This window comes from Leuciscus leuciscus (genome assembly GCF_965113295.1).
Source record: "Leuciscus leuciscus genome assembly, chromosome: 6".
NCBI classification, from domain to species: domain Eukaryota; kingdom Metazoa; phylum Chordata; class Actinopteri; order Cypriniformes; family Leuciscidae; genus Leuciscus; species Leuciscus leuciscus.
Window position 1 is genome coordinate 35,471,608 of NC_138730.1, and position 17,996 is coordinate 35,489,603.

At 38.8% G+C, this 17,996-nt stretch overlaps 1 long non-coding RNA gene across 1 annotated transcript in view; it reads right to left on the bottom strand.

Annotated features, from left to right (window-relative positions):
• Positions 1–17,996, bottom strand: part of LOC309501586 — a 460,649-nt gene that overhangs the window by 229,271 nt on the left and 213,382 nt on the right. The window lies entirely within an intron of this gene.

Here is a 17,996-nt window from a genome sequence, read left to right on the forward strand (position 1 = left end):
CAGCCTACCCATATAGGGTGTCACGGACGCAAAGACGTTAAAAAAAAATCAAATAAAAAAAATCAAACATAAAGCAGCAGACACAGCAGAATCCTTTAACGATCAGCGCTATCTGCGCATGCGCGAGTGCCGAATGCCACGCAGATGAAAAACAAAACAAACAAAAAACCTTTTCCGCTTAGACGTCATGTCAGCCAAAAAATTGGTTATTTGGTCGCCATGGAGAAAGCGAATGAAGATTTCAGACTTTTCACTGGATCTGACGCAACTGTCCCAAAGCAACGTCAATCATGACAACATTGACAGTTACAAGGAGGACGAATATTAAAAAAGGTAAAACAGTGTAATTTATTGTATAAGAAGTTGTGTACAAGTCTTCACTGAATGATTATTGTACATAACAGATGAATGCTGATTTGATGCTGTCAGAGCTGTAATTGAAACATTTCCAGGGCCTAATTTAGTGATGACTGACGCCCGTTTCACACATACTCCGTATGCGGTGCGTATTTTTTTCCGTACCCATGTTAGAGCTTTCACACTGCACGCGGATGCGGTCCGTCGATCCGTTCCAGTTGCGGTGCGTATACAGCAGTGCAGCGATCGTTTCCGCACCGAGTCTATTTTTGCTGTGCTGCACGCGCTGAAATAAAGTGACAGCGCATGTTTCGTGGTCAAAATGAACACAGATTGACCTGAAAATGTAGTAATTTCACCATAAATGCGATTAATTAAATAAAATGTAATAATCTCACCATAAATGTATTTAATTAAATACTAGCCTACTTTTTTTTTCACTTTAAGATCGGGGTAAAGCAAGGAAAGCTACAATTTACCTCAACAAGGCGACAATGAACAACACTTGTCTCATTCGTGGAGGTGGAAAAACAAGTTCTTTGTGACATGCAAGATTTATTGTATTAAAATTTAAATGAAAAAGAAAAGCCATGAGAGTCGGCTGTTTTTGTCAATTTTAAGTTTTAATTTAAAATGTTTGCGATTTAATATAAGTACATTGTTAAATATTTGACCACTTGCTTGAGCAACTTAAAGGAGCTGTATGTAAGAAATGTATTTCAATTAATCAAAAAATGGCCCTGATATGTCACTAGACATTAAGAAATCATGTTCATTTCAAATACTTATATCACTGACAACAGTAGTCCGGCCAGGATATTGTCATTTAAAAAGTGAAGTTGCAGCCCTCAACTGATGTTGATGTTGTCATCTTGTGTTTTGGCCTGATGCGCCACCCTCCGGCTATCTACCAATCACGAAGTCAGTAGTGTTTCGGCATCCGGGTTGCCAGCTCAGCTCTAGTTACCACAGCTGCAGCTACAAACGTTCGTGCTGGATCCTGCAGCCTATCTGGCAACCTCGAGTCAGGGGGGAGGGGGAGGGGATACACCCATAGACATGTATAGAAAGGCTAGATAGCTTACCGGCGCTGAGAGCCAATGGGACCCGACGACGTCACACGGCGGCCATCTTAGGACAGGACCGCTCGTCCAGTTATAACATTAAAGTCTATTGTGCATGTAGTGCTGAAATAACTATATTTTGCTCAATTTTCAACCGATTTTCAAACGGCTTGGTGTGTCATAAACGTCAGGGATGCGGCTATTTAACTGCATACTTGTGAAAAATTATAGCCACAAACGGCATCAGCACAAATCATAGCCACATTAATAAGGTTTGTAATAAACCAAACCGTTTGTAAATCCGTCAAGAATTCAGCAAGTTACGAGCATTTTAGTTGGCGTATGTCACTCACCTTCCGTCCACAGCAGCAGGGAGCAGCAGCGCAGTCTCCTGACCTAAGATGGCCGCCAAGTGACGACACAGCTGACTCCGCCTTGAGCCATCTAGCCTTTCTATACATGTCTATGGATACACCGCTCTACAGTAATTTGAAAGTGATTGCAGTACCAGTTTTGGCCACAATCTTACATAAGGCTCCTTTAATATAAGTAGAAGTAATGCATTGAATAATAGGCTGACGTTGTTTAAATTGTGTTTAAACGTGCATAAGTCTATTATAGAGTGTATATGTGTACAAAGAGCATCGCAATGCTGAGACGTTAAGACTGGCGTAAATCAAGGGAAAATACAATTTACTTCAAGTCAACATAATGAACACACTCGTCTCATTCGTGGAGGTGGAAAAACAAGTTCTTTGTGACATGCAAGATTTATTGTATAAAGATTTAAATTATGCAAAAGAAAGGGTAAGTCTGCTGTTTTTGTCAATTTTAAGTTTTAATTTAAAATGTAGGCTATGCGATTTTAATATAAGTACATGGTAAAATATTTTACCACTTGCTTGAGCAACTTAATATATAATTATATAGAAGTAATGCATTTAATAATGTTGTTTAAATTGTGTTTAAAGGTGAATACGTCTATTAAAGAGTGTATATGTGTACAAAGAGAATTGCAATGCTGACAAAAAACTCTTTTTAAATAAAAGTTGCTTTTTAAATAAAAAGTTTTTAAATAAAAATGATAACTTCTGGATTTGAAATACAAATAGTGAGTGTGTATTTGTGGTATAGCCTACAGCAGCGGATCAGTTACGCACTGCAAACGCATGCATATGTGAAAGCACTATTGCGCGTGCTGCTCCTGCACTGTATACGCACTGCAACACGCACCGGAGTATGTGTGAAACGTGCGTGACTGTAATCTTTCAGATGGCTTATACAATGTTATTTTATTCATTTTGGATTTGATTTAACATCACCTTAAATGAGCAGAATTTAACACACAAACACACACATTTATCTTTGTGAGGAAATTCATTGACACAGTGCAATCTCTAGCTCCTTACTAGCCTGACGTCGTCATACTCAGATTCTAGTCAGAATGTGAGTCTGATACTGCTCCATTGAGCTTTGATTATGGGGCGTGTTTCAACCGAACCAGGAAGGAAAATGCCTCTGCACTCAATTGGATAGACCTATAACCAATCAGAGCAACGGAGTAAGTGACGTATGTTTTTCATTCATGTTTCCGATCGACAAATGTCTTGATCGTGGTTCTCTGTTCCTCTTTTAAAATCAATGCGCTGTCGATATCTTCTATAACAGACGCGATGGCGGAATCTACACATAATGTTTTATAAACAAAGTTCGAGAGGAGCACGTTCAAATAATCAATCCAATCAACTTGTCATCAAACAATGACCGTCTGGTCTACACTATCAGCATGAGAGGAAGCATATATTTATTCACTTTGTCAACTCACCTAACATTCCTTGACAGTTTTCAGCATCCCTCCACTCACTCTCGGCCTGTTCTTCCACAGCCTGGAATACGGGGGGAGCACTTTGGCCTCTCCTCAAACAGCACGCCAAATATGCATTTATTCTATCTGACTTATTTGTAAGTGTGAACTCGTGAAATAACAATTCTCCAGCGGCAGTCATCTGTGTTGTAAACGAATTCAACCCAAGCGCTCATTGGTGACGTGGATGATTACGTAACGTTGCTCATCTGTCCATCATCGTATAAAGCCCGCCCTGACAATTTGATTGGTCCGAACAATTTTTGTTCGGGCATAATAGCTCCTCAACGGAACGAGTCCAGACCGAACTTCCCGACCTAAACATTTTGTGGGCGGGGCTAAGTTCGGCTGGCATCCAGGCTAGCTCCTTACCCTAACCCATCTCAAATAAGTGCCTAACCTAAACCCTTACCCTAAACCTACCCTTAACCCTCAAACAGGTGAAAAGGAGTCTCAGAAAGTGAGGACTGGCTAAAATGTCTAAAATGGTCTAAAACTCAAACCAGTCCTCACAAAGACAGTTGAACAAGTACAAACACACACACACACACACACACACACACACACACACACACACACACACACACACACACACACACACACACACACACACACACACATCCTTCGTGTTTCAGAAGTCCCTGAGATTCAAAGAGAGACACAAAAAGCCAGGCTGTGGTTGAAAACAAACAATTAAAAAGGAAAAAGTATAAGCAGTGACACAGGGAGCTTGTATAATATGTTGTCTGCTGTTGTAGGAGATATAATACGTATTGAAAACTTGAGGTTTTATTTCTTTCATTCGCATCTCCCGCTCCTCTGGCCTGTTTTCGTTCATGTTTGATTGTCCTTTGTGTATTAACCTCTGGGAAGAGTTGTTTGTGTGTTTGTGTGTGAGCCTGTGTGCTGCATATCTTCACTTCCTCTGTTTAATTTGCCATCCTTTAGTCAATAAGAGTGGCATCTTTGTAAGGCAGGATTAAGAATGACCCCTAGTAATGGATTCTACCCTCTCCCAATCAATAGCCTGTCCCTCTTGTTTTGTGAAAGCATGGCTTTGCAGGGACACTTTATTAAGAATCTGCATATACTGCAGTCATATTGTTATTGTCATTTTGAGATGGATGGATGGATAGATAGATAGATAGATAGATAGATAGATAGATAGATAGATAGATAGATTACAATAACAGCTAAAGGTAATTTGCTTTGTATAATGGTATTCCATCCTAGTTTAAATATTCTTGGTATTGGCTGATTGAAGAAACTATTCAAATGTTAAGAATTCCCCTGATTGCTATATCAAGAGCACTTCTTCATCATTAAATGGCCTGCAGCAGCTTTCAGTTTATGTATCATTGTAGTTGCAGTCTGTAGAAGTATACTCGTGTGTATGTGTATGTGTGTGTGAGTGTGAGTGTGTGCGTGTGTAAGTGGTTTAGATATTCTCTTTAAGTTATGGCGACAAAATGTCCTCACAACATATTTCATATTTCGGTCCCCATGAGGAAAACAGCTAATAAATCATATATGGTGTTTTTTGAAAATCTAAAATATATTGTTTACAGAATATAGAATATACTGTTTGTTTGTACAGTAAAAAAAAATATCTATATGTTTATGGATACTCCCCATTAAACAGTGATGCCCAATGTGTGCACACATGTTCCTTTTGAGCAGAACATTAGCGAGTGCTATTTTCACCCAAGGAGATGAGGAGAGGGATATTTATTGCTAAAGTGAGCAAGAAACTCTCCACAAATGAGGCTTTCTGGGACTAAGGGCCGTCAATCACATACGAGCTGACAGGATCATGTCGGTAGACTGTGAGCCAATTACAGTTCACAACTAAGATCAAAATGGACAAGGCTTGAGGCTTTTTTTTTTTTTTAAATAAGGTTCGGTCAGGTTACAGTATCTCACCTCTGAGTTTGATAGGAACGGACACAAACCTGAGATATGAAAGGTGTGTAGGTAGTGTGCTAGCCTCTGAGGATCTGAAGAAGGTCATCTAAGCCATCAGCAGAAAGAAAATCCACCTCTGTGTTTTCATACGCCACAAGTACCTTTCTCAAATCGATACTCAGACCTTTTCTTGGCCATTGATCTAAAAAGTTGTTTTTTCTAATCCTGAGATTTCATTTTCTCTGCCTCTTTATATTTAATGTTTTTTTTCTTCTTTTTTTCTTAAGTCTTCCACCACACAGACCTTCAAATCACCTGTTGGTGTGAAATTCACTGGATCTTTTTTATTTCTGTCTTTAAGAGTAATTCCCAAAAAGTCTCAAAGTCGTTTTATTTGTTGGTCCAGCGGGAATGTAATTGCTTCCCATATAGTTTTCAAAATTTTAAGATCGGTTAATATATTTTAAAATGCAATTTATTCCGGAGATGTTAGGAATAAATTACAGCATCACATGTCATTCGGAAATCATAAAAAAATGCAGATGTGGTGCTCAAGAAACATTTCTTATTAATGTTGAAAACAGTTCTGCTGCTTAATGTTTTTGTGGAAACCAGGATTCCAGGATGATATGATGATCTTGTTTTTTTCTTTTGTTTTTTTTTCCGGATTCTATGATGAATAGAAAGTTCAAAAGAACAGCGTATTTCAAACAGAATTGTCGTTATTGTCTCTTCTGATCAATTTAATGCATCCTTGCTGAAAAAAATAAATAAATCTTAGTCACCCTAAACTTTTTAACAATAGTGTAGGCTTTGTTGTGTATTTTTCTTTGAGTGATAGAAAACATTTGATGGTATTGTTGGTGGTGTTCAAAAACCAATGTCACTTCATCTGATTTCCTTAGCTGTATAATGTGCATTGTTGTGACAATGAATTGTAAAATTAACTTGATTTTAACCTGGTAATTTAGTCTGTATTAAAGAAAGCCTGGTAATTTTGTCTGTATTTAAAAAAAAGATTTATTGAAATTCTTAAATTGTGGTATTTCAGCTATCTCAGTGGTAGTCTGGACTTTTCACAGGGAGCAGAAACATACAATCAATAAGTAGTTAAATTGTTGTGCGCCTGCCCCAGATTTCATGGTTCACAGCCACTGAAAGCCACAGCTGATCCAGAAATGATTACTTTAGATACCAACTTCACTCGCTCCACTTGTTCATCACTGGTAACTATTCATGCTATTCTTATAATGGTATTCTCCGTCTTCACCCATAGCCGATTCACACAGAGCGATGTGGGTGCCTGAATAACAGGCTTTAGAGAGAATAAAGAATAAGAGAGAATTAAGAGACTTTAAATGTATCTTTGTAACAATTATGCAAGAGAGAGCAAAAAAACAACAACCAAAAAACAGAAAATTCGAAAGTTAATGCGTCCATTTAACCTTTGAAAGTGGTATGAAGATAAACAGATAAACTATCATGGCATTGAAGTTAGTTAATATATAGAAGAGACTAAAATGAAAATGGGCCAGTGGTGGGACCACAGGAAGCAGCCGCTTTGGTTCTTGTGATTGTCAATCTACAGTAGATGAACAAGCTCCTCCTGAACTTCCTTTATCTATATGATATACTATATTCAGCATAAAAATGTCTTTGCTTCCATCCCCCAGCTAACTCACTCGACTTTTCGGGGTTAAATGAGGTCAGAATGAAAGCCCTGCATGCTGGAAAAGGGGCCCCTCTGTTGGGGCAGATTATGCTGTGAACCTCACTCACTCATGACGGACCGTGCGCTGTGTTTGGAAACACTGGACGTAATTGTGCCCCGAAGTCACAGCATGAGCCCAGGGGGGGTCTTCGGATGATTTTCAGCAGATCTCTCTGTCAACGTCTGAGGCCAGGTCAGAGCTTAGAGATGGCTGGTTAACCTACTGACCATGACAGGTTCCAAGAATGTGCTGGAACATTCTGGAATTTTCAACGGACGTCAAGACGATCGTGTTTCCAACCGCATGTCAAAGTGATGTTGTGCAGTGAGCCAGTGCGTTGAACTGCATGTAATGTTTGTTTACATGACAGCATTACCAATAAACCACATCGCATTTCTCCGGTTTCCTCTTCATTCGCAATTCTAACTCTGCTGTGTCTGTTTCCTTTTGTCAGACATGCCAAAGGATCACAGGATCGGCCCCTCAACGGCTTCAGTTACTTGGGTAACGCATGCGGCGCACAGAACAAGCGATGTGTGCATTTATCAGTACAAAAATAGGATAGATTTGAAGGTTGGAATGATGGAGTGACAGTCGGAGTGGTAGCGGGAGAGAGAAAGATGAAAGGTGCAGATGAGACCCTGGGCTGACTCCAGATCTGATTAAGGTCCACTGATGTGTGAGAGATTCACTCTCCCGCTCACCAAGGAAGTGTGTCCTAATGGGCTTCACCCGTCTTCTTCCTTATCACTGCCAACACCATTGCTACCAATTATGTTGCGGTCCTCATGGTGTCATCAGTGGGAGTCTTGTAGGTTTTTGTATTATACTGAAAGTGCATAAGATGGTGAGAAAGCCATTGAAATATGATACGTAAATAATCATTAAATAAATGTAGAATATTTAATCATCTTATTATATATATATATATATATATATATATATATATATATATATATATATATATATATACGTAGAGACACAGAGCCAAAAAATAATTAGTTAGTAAATTGTCACTTAGTGCATATTTACGCCAGTTTTAACTTACAGACAGAATCGTGGGATCAAGTTATATAAATTGTAATTCACTGTATAACGTGGAATGTCACGGAATGGCAAAATATTAGTGAATAAATCAAAAGTAGGGATGTAGACTTAATCAAATCCTGATATGGACTAATTGTCTGTGTATATATTAAACTGGAAAAAGATTTAAATATGAAGTCTGCAGGCTCTGTGTCTCTCAGTGTGAATGAGTGGGACAGTTTGTACAGTAGACTGTACTTCTCAAAGGTAATAACAATAATAATACAGTTTATTAAAACATTATTTTTAAAGGAATATAACAATATTATCTCCATGTTTTAATTGAAACTGTAAACCTCTGTTGTGCAAAGCATAAAAACAAAAATAATCAGACAATTTTAAATAGACACAGAACTTCTGAAAATTCCCTATTATTGTTAAAGTTTGAATAATCAATTATTAAATAGTTGAAACATTTTGATTACAGACCTACTTCCATTTTGATTATACATTTTTTATTAAACATTGAAAAATTAAATAGAGTTCCTTACTAGTGCATTGGGTCCATGGTGTTTATTAACACGTGACATCGACACTGATAAATGTATAACGCCAGTCGTTGCATATAGGCGTCTCTTCATCATCCATAGGTGAAGCTGATAAGTTTGTTTTTGCCTAGTCTAGACTCTGTTAAGTGAAAGCATCTCTGTAATGGTGTTAAAGGTGTCTGAGCGTTGATGGATCGTAATGCATTCACTCATTCACTCTGGGTATGAGAACGTCCTTTGACGTCTAGCTGCGGGGCTGCCTGTCGATCGTGCCTCCAGGGGGTTTTGTAACTACGTTACCCACGGTTATCCATCATGGTGTTAGAAGAGAGTGTTGGTAGCCATTAGCTTTAGCATCTTTATCTCCCTCTGTCTAGCACTCTAGCTGTAATGCGCGGGCCTAATTTGTTTAGCGTGCGCAGAGTGTCCATTAGGGATGGGGTTTGTGTGCCTGGGTGTCTAAGTTTGTGGAAATGGTGACAAATCACACATAGATTTCCTCTCAGTTTAATGCTGGCAGTGTACAGGAAGAACAAGATATATTTTTGGGGTAGAGAGGATAGTTTATCCCCCCAAAAAATGAACATTTTCTCATCATCTATGTTTTTCCTCATGAAATAGTTTTTTTTTTCTCTCTCCATGAAATTCAAATGGAGTTATTTAGCACAATAAATGAGTTTACATGCATCGCAATATGCTGAAAACTATCCAAAATCAGATTGTTCCAACAACCTGAAAGTATTAGTGTTATATGATGTCAAAACGTTAATAAGAACATAGGTTAAGGCGTATACATGAGAAATTGTCAAAAATGTATGTGTGCTCTCTGGGCTTCATTTAAGCAGTTTATGACCGTTCCCAAATAAAAGAACAGTTTAAGGAGTTTATATGACCATGTTGTCAGGTTACAAAGACTGTGCAAGTAAACACACTAAGTGATTCAGAGTATTTAAACATGTTCCAGGTTACTTGACATTTCTTTCAGAAATAATGGCTTTAAAATATTAGGGCTGTCAAAAGATTAACATAATTAAAGACGATTAATCTTAGACCGATTCAGACCATGAAAGATAACCATATAGATAACTGTATTATATATAGCCTCCACACAAACAAACAAAAACATTGTTTATTTTAAGTGCTCACTGAAGTTATGTTGTATGTTGCTTTAAATGCTTGAGCTCTTTAAAATCGGGCGGATTCTGATTGGCTGTCAATGTTTTTATCGTTCATCAGCTGGGGGGACAAAAATCATTCTGAAAGTGATTTCATTGATATTGTTCTTCTGTCATTATCATTAGCTGTGGTTTGGACTTCCCTATTCTCATAGACTTAGAATGATTATTAAAACTTTAAAGCTAGTTATTGTTATAGTTAACTTGGTTTGAACAGCCCTTAACAGTTTGAGTTGCTTTTTGAGGAAAGAAAAATGTCAGTTTGGAAACTGTGTGCATGACACTTGTAGCAGAATAAATGTGAATGTATAGGAAGAGACCAGACAGGTAGAGTTCTTCAACAGCGTTCTTACCACATCTCAAAAGTTTCTCCAAAATTGCCCCCTGAGCTGTCAAAACAAAAGAATTAAAAATGAACTCGGGTCTCTCATTAAATGAAAGTTGAGAGGACAGACACTTGATATGTCTGTTTTTCAATCCGTGCATTGTTTATTTTTAGTGTAGTAGATATGAATCATTGTAAGACTGCCCATTATGTAGTCATATTAATGGTAATGCTAAAGGTTTAGTGATAAATGTTTATAAAGTTGGGCTTTGTTCTTGCTGCTCTGAGTAGACACGAAACTAAACATGATTACTATTTATATACGTTGTGTTTATACTGAACTTTTAAAGTGCAAAACTTTTGTATCAGCAGCAAAGCCATACATTCCCCTCCTCCATGCAGACAGTGTAATGATTGTATGGAGAGGGAAGAGGTTTCATATTGTTGCGAGTCTGGGTCAAGAGTACTACTGTAGATCTTCCTGTCTCAGGATCTATTATGGATAGACTGGTTAACCTTTAATTCACTAGACCACTATATTGGTGCCTGTGAAATATTGGTTGTCTCAAATACAGTATAAAGACATTGAGATAGCTCTGAAAGATGGCCAAAATCAATCACCATGCAGCTAAAGTATTTCAGCAATAGTAATGCAGATAGAAAGTTGCAAAGCAATAACGCCCCCCTAGCCCACTAACTATGCAGGAAATTACTGTGGTTTCCTACAAGACAACCCAGTAGCTGCCAAAAGTTTGTTTCAGATCTCTTTAGATAAATAACTGAGAAGAAAATATCCTGTTTTAAAAGGCATTCATGAGTTCAGTGCGAAACTAAAATCGCATTGTCCTGCAGCTGCTTGTGCGTATTTGCGGTGAATATTTTCTTAGAAGAAAGGCTGGGGCTATCTCAGTGATTTTTTTATCTTCATGTCTTATCAAGTAATCGCAGACCTGACAACAACATTATGTGCACGGAAAGAGAGAGAAAGAGTGTGAAATAGTGACTGGCAACTAGGATGCACAAAGTTCTTCTTATTCTCTTTCACTTTCTACTTATTGGAATGGGATGAATGCCTGTCTGCTTTACAGTGTGGCAGGCGAAGTTCTTTGCTCAGGGAGGGATTTCTTAGGAGATGGGAGAGGAGAACAGGAGGGTGTTTATGGGGGGAGCTTGTAAGCTTGCATTGTTGTCCTGGGCTTTCCCACACTCTCACTTTTGTGTGTGCAGTCCCTTGCAAACTCAGACATGATGAATTACCTGCTGCACGCTGCATGCCATGTGGTTCAGTTGCACTGGAGTTACTTTCTCCGCTATGGTTATACCTCCTCCCCCATCCCTACACTCATCTCTCAATTTGCTTCCTTCCGTTCATGAGCAGACTATCACTCTCCCTCCGTCCATTATGTTCCTCACGCTCAAACTATCTATCTTGGAACCCGAGGCACACGGCCCCACGCTGTTCAACTTTCTCTCTCTTTCTTTACCCATTAGCCTCGTCCAGCCCACCCCTCATTGGCGGCCTGTGATGTCCAGAGGGTCTCTGGATCAGTGTCCCCTCCTCCTCATAAAAAGCCTTTATTTTCCTCTAAATGCGAGCACCAAACTGCTGGCCATTAAATGTTTGGTCCACCACAATAGAGACATTAACACACGAGTGAGTAGCTCTGAAAAGCCTGTTAGAGTGTTAGGTGAATTCAGCATGGCAGACGACCCTTTCAGCGAGCCCTGTAGTACCACAAGATCAGTGGCTTCAGCTGGAGGTTGAAACCTGGACTGAACTTTTGGGACTTCAGTGATATTATATTATATTATATTATATTATATTATATTATATTATATTATATTATATTATATTATATTATATTATATTATATTATATTATATGTGTGTTTGTTTGAAGTTGGTAAGTAATGTGGTAAGAAGTAAAAAAACTACATTGTGAACACTCTAAAATGCTGATTTGGTTTTATATGTTATTGTCAGATTTTAAAACAGTTGTGCTGCTTAACATTTCTGTGGATGAAAAAAGTTGTGCTGCTTAATATATTTGTGGATATTTTCAGGATTCTTTTGTTGAATAGAAAGTTGAATGAACAGCATATGAAAAACAAATAAACTGATACATTAAACAGAAATAGAAACGTATATACTTCTTTTCATCAATGAAATGCATCCTTGTTCAATAAAAGTATTAATTTCTAAAAGTATTTAAATCTTACTTAACAGTTGTATGTGTGTAAATGTACATGTTATGAGTAAAGTAACACCTGCATATCTTACTGTTTTCGAGGTCAACAGATTGCTTTCTTTTGTGGTTCCCTGTGCATGTGGCTTTTTTTTTTTTGAGTTTCCTTACAGCAATGAATCTGCACAACAGCACAACCTGCCAAATAGAACAATCTGTACAATGAAGAGTTGGATTTGGCCCTCAATCCAAGCCATTATAACTAGCTGACCTTTGAGGGTGAAAGGGGGAGAGAGCAGGTGACCAGAGTTCAATCCTTTTAGAAATGTGCTAAAAATTGGTAGAGAGTAAAGCATTTCTTTTGGACAAAAAGTCAACCATTAAGCTTTGATGTGGCTCAAAATGACACAGAATGGCAGAAATGCACAAATGGCACATGAATTAGTCTGAGAAGAAAGGTTTTGTGTGTGTGTGTGTGAGAAGAAAGGTTGTGTGTGTGTGTGTGTGTGTGTGTGTGTGTGTGTGTGTGTGTGTGTGTGTGTGTGTGTGTGTGTGTGTGTGTGTGTGTGTGTGTGTGTGTGTGTGTGTGTGTGTGTGTGTCGAACATAGCATTGACTGAAGCTAAATGTACACCAGGCAGTGATTCTATGAGGAAATCTTAACAATAGCTCTCTATCCTCCTCTAATGGCCGTTTGTTTTATGAAAGAGAAAAGAGGAATATTGCAGACATGTTTCATATACTCTGCCTTGACTTTGACGGTTTCTTCTGAAGTGCAGAAGCTGATACTGCACTTTACAGTAGCATTCAGCGACCACAGCGACCATGAGGATTGTAAGTGTCTTAAAGACATCACACACACAGCCACAGATGGGGGTTGATGGTAGTAGAGGAGTCTGAAGCCTTGTCACGTCATTGATAGTGTTGCCATGACGAAGCAGAGTTTTGTTACTAGATGAATGAAGCCTGCTAAAAACCTTTTCTTATTTTACCCCATGGGGAAATTAGGTCATTGGCATGCAGCCTGTGTGGGGTGTAAATTGCTGTCTTAATTGGACACTTAGAAAGTCCCAGTTGGAGCAAAGAGCAAATGGATAAAGTAATGCTGGTTTCACTGGTCGGTGTTCAGCTCTGCATTCCAGATCTGGCAAATATTATAAATTTTACCTTTTACCTTTAACTCACCATCATGTCAGTTCAAACCTGTGGGATTTTTTTTCTTCTTCCGAACACAAAAAAATATATTTTGAAGATTGTATCAACATTCTTCAAAAACAAGAAAAGTTTTGTTTTGCAGACCATTGACAGGTTTGCTGTCCATTGGACAGAAAACGCTGAGACATTTCTCATAATATATTTTATGTTTCACAGAAGACACAGACCCCTGGTTTCAAAGACAAGGTTTAAGCCTCCCAGACTAAAATGCATGTTTGAGCCATTTTAACTGAAATAAACTTGCCCTGACATATCATAAAATATGCCAGTGCCATTGTTTTGTCTCAAGATGCACATTAATAGCCTAGGAAAACCCAGACAACTTCCGGCAAATTGATGGCGCTTTTCCACTACACAGTACCGGCTCGCCTCGACTCGACTCGGCTCTGTTTGGTTTTCCACTGTGTAAAAGTTGTACCTGTACCTGCTTCCAGGTACTTTTTTTCGTACCACCTCCGGCGACGTTCTAAGCGAGCTGAGGCGAGCCGAGGCGATACTAAAATGTGACGTGAAAACAAGGCAGACTGCTGATTGGTCAGAGAGAATCGTCACTATTCACTGCGTCATCATTGCACGCGCCAGACGGAGTATCCTGAATAAAAAACAGCAAAAACAAAAACAAACACATCCAAAAACAGCATACACTCGATTGCCTCCATTGTCCTGTGTGTGTGGGTAGCGGGTGTATCTTGCGCGTCTCGCGTAAAAGATTAAGTCACGGCAGTTTCCTGCGGCGTCGCCATGACGACCAGGTACTATTGTGGAGGTACTATCTGCAATGGAAAACGGAGCGAAAAGCGAGACGAGGCGAGTCGAGTCGAGTCGAGTTGAGCTGGTACTGGTAATGGAAAAGCGCCGTTAGATTTGCTCTGCAAGTAGTCTGGCAAAGAGCTCATTCAAGCCCATTTCTAATCCCTCGAAATCGCGGCACCAATCAGAAACGTTGGGGCGGGCTTTACACGATGACGATCGCTCTGATTGGTTTTAGGTCTATCCAATTGCGCCCAGAGGCATTTGAGCGACGTCCGTTGGTGAAGCGCACCAACTTTTAAATGCATTATTATATTAAAATTGCAAACACATGAGGACAGTCTCCATGAAAGACCCACTGGCAGATGAACGTGCTACTACATTTCTCTCCGAAACGGTAGGAAATGAAATTAGATTTAATAGAGGATTTGAACTGTGACAAGATGATTGACAGGGCAGTTTACGTGACAGGATGCACGCGACAGATCCGTCCGATAAAGATGACGAAGTAGTATGTCCCAAAGCTTGCCTACTTTTTTGCTACACATTCAAAAGTAAATACCTTTTCTTCACAAAAAGAGTACATACTTTTATGGCGTAGTGTAACTTAGGCGAATTGGGACGCAGCATATGGCTTTACACGATGACGATTGCTCTGACTGGTTTTAGGTCTATCCAGAGCCATAGAGAGAAAGAGTTGCGACACTCCCATAGACCTCCGTTGTAAAAAATGGCGGCGCTTTTAACCGCCTACTTCCGGGATTTGAAGATCGGATTAGTTCCAAACACTGTCATTTGGGCGTTGGACACCATTCACTTACATTGTTGTTCCAGAAGTAAGTTGCTGAAATATCAACCTCTTTTGAATTGTCAACTGTCTATATTGTATCAGAGGCCCTTTGCGATGCTTATACTGGTCTTCATTTGTACATGCACAGCGTAATTATTTATATTTTATGTTGGTTGTTTCAACCAATTTTCAAGCACTGCCTGCTAGCTAGCACGACTTCGTCAGCTGTGACAGTAAGAGTTCGGTAATGAATCGCTACCACCTTTATAGCAACTTTTATTTAATTATTTTTTTTTGGGATATACTAACTTTTCATTATGTTTTGTTGTCTTGAGTGAAGCGGCTTGTGAGAACAATGCTGGACCTCTAGGATTGTTATGGCCATCACCATAATGTCTGTTTCATGGATCACCTGCCCCTGGTTTTTGTTTTTCTTGTTCACACACACTCACACAAGCACACATTTTTGTTGTCTGCCATTGTTTAATAAAAAAATATTTTATTTGAAAACCTTCATTTGTCTTCAAGTGTTTTGTTAGTTAATTGCTTAAGTTACTTGCTACCCTTACTCTTAGCCTACTCTGTACACTAACCCAGAGCCATAGAGAAAAATCTTCACTCTGCACTTACCTATATACCCAAACATGAAAGCGTAAATTCGTTTTTAATCTGTTATAGTTTTGATAATATGTGTATGGCTTAATCTTAAAATTATATTCTTAGTCTTAACATGATCATGTTTCACGTTGTGGTCCTGGGGGTGGCCACTTTCATCAGAAGAAGTGAGCTAGCTTCTAAGCGAATTCTGAACGGACCGCCACGGCAGACCTCTTTGCGTGATCGCGAAGGTAGGCTAATGGCTAAATCGGAATTTATAAGCAAAATCACGGGAATCAATAGCCTAATACAGCCCAGTTGTGCTAAAATAAATATCATGAGACGTCCATCATCAGATGAATGATATGGAAAAGTTAAGTTTGAACCGCTAAAGCCAGTGCTACTACCCATGCGAACATGAACACTAAGCTTTTCCCTCCAAAAATATAGCCTGAAACTTATCTCCAAATGCAAAACTGACATTAACAAAATGCAATAATGCTATAACAGCTGAAAAAGTACTTGGGTGTGTGTTTTATTTTATATTTACCGTTCAATAATGCAATCGCTGCTGTCTGTCCCATAGAAGAACATGACAGCCAGCGTATGTTTTGGAACTATTGGGGCTCACATGAACCACGTGACAGCCATAGCGGCGACATCAAAGAGTGTCGCAACTCTTTCTCTCTATGGCTCTGGGTCTATCCAATTGTGCCCAGAGGCATTTGAGCGACATCCGTTGGTGACGCCCCTTTGGAAATGAGTTATTAATGAAGCTTTGCCAGACCATAACTCAGTTACTACTGAGAATGGTCAGGTTTTAACCAGGCTAGCACATTCATGTTTTTTTGTTTAAAGCTACTTGGATATCCTAATTGAACTAAGGCCTGATCCTGGTTTAATCTAAGCCTTGTCTGTGAAACTAGGCCAGAAATACAAACCGGTTTGGAACAACATGAGTTTAAGTAAATTAGGACAGTTGCTCTTATTTTTGATGTTATAAAAGCAATAAGCCACTTGTTGCCATATGTTACTTTACCACCGTTTTTACATGTCAAGCATGTTTGACTTATTGCTGTAATCTGTACTCTGAATGCTTTATATGTCATAAAGCTTTATATAGCACATGATTTAAGAATGACGCAAATCTTGTATTAATACAAGACGTTTTCTTTTTTTCCCTATACCTAACAATAGTTAATTTCACAAGTAAGATTTTAATTGAGTTGTTTATTTCAGAAATATTCATTATTATTCAAATTTTAATCACATCAGCATGCCATAACTGTTCAGCTGAGTGTTTTGTTTTAGTTATGAGCTGTATGAAAACACACTTAAAAGTATGATGAAATAGAGTGGCGCAGGTATGACATCAGAACCCTGAAGAGTAATTTGTTCCTTTGAGATTTTTCTGTGGTTTTATAATGGAGTTTTTTTATTTATGTGTAAAATAAAACCTGTGGTAAACATAACTTAACTATACTGTGATGTTTTGTTCTACAACATAAATTACACCCATAACCAAACCATGAATTTTGATGCAGTTATATATATATATTTTTTTTTTTAAATGTACATTTGAAATAAGTAACTATAAGACAGCTTGGGCTGTGAGTGTGTGTTTAGAACAAAACGTCAAAGTATTGTCAAGTTATGTTTACCACAGGCTTCATTTTACTCATAAATAGAAAAACCCCATAGGAAAATCTCAAAGGAACCAGCAGCGAATTAGACTTCCGGGTTCTGACGTCATACCTGCTCCACTCTATGGCACTGTTTGTTTTTGTTGGTCTGCCATGGCAACTTATTCATGACTGCAGTTTCACAAGCTGTGTCTAAAATCTCATCTAGTGCACTCATTAATTAAGGGGTAACCATTTGTAGAGGTGTCCGAAACCATAGTGGACTATAAGTATAATTAGTACACAACTGATGTACACTCAATGGCTCATACCCATAATGCACTGTGAGGGTTGCGCTGAATGAATTTTCAGTCTCTGCAGTGATGGCACCCACAACAGCAAGCAAAATCTATGCAAAAGGAGCAGCCCTTTCCAACCCGATCTCACGGGAAAACGTACAAATTCTACGAGGTGGCTTATTCGTACGAATTCATACGACCTGACTTGTACGAATTAGTACGATTTTTGCTAAATCGTACATATTTTACGAATTTGCCAGTTCGTATGAATTCATACGAATGACCTACCCCTGACCCCGCCCCTAAACCTACCCATCACGTGGGTTTAGACAAATCATACAAATTCGTACGAGTGAGGTCGTACGAATTAGTACGAATTAGCCAACTTTTTATCATTCGTACGAATTCGTACGAATTGGTCGAGAGATAGCGTTGCCCTTTCAGCACACTCAAATTGTGTCCCAAATGACACAATACACGCACTTAAACTGTGTTCAACTGTGTAGTGAATTAATTGTATATGGTTATTTTGTCATTCAACATTGGAGTCTGATAGTCCTTCC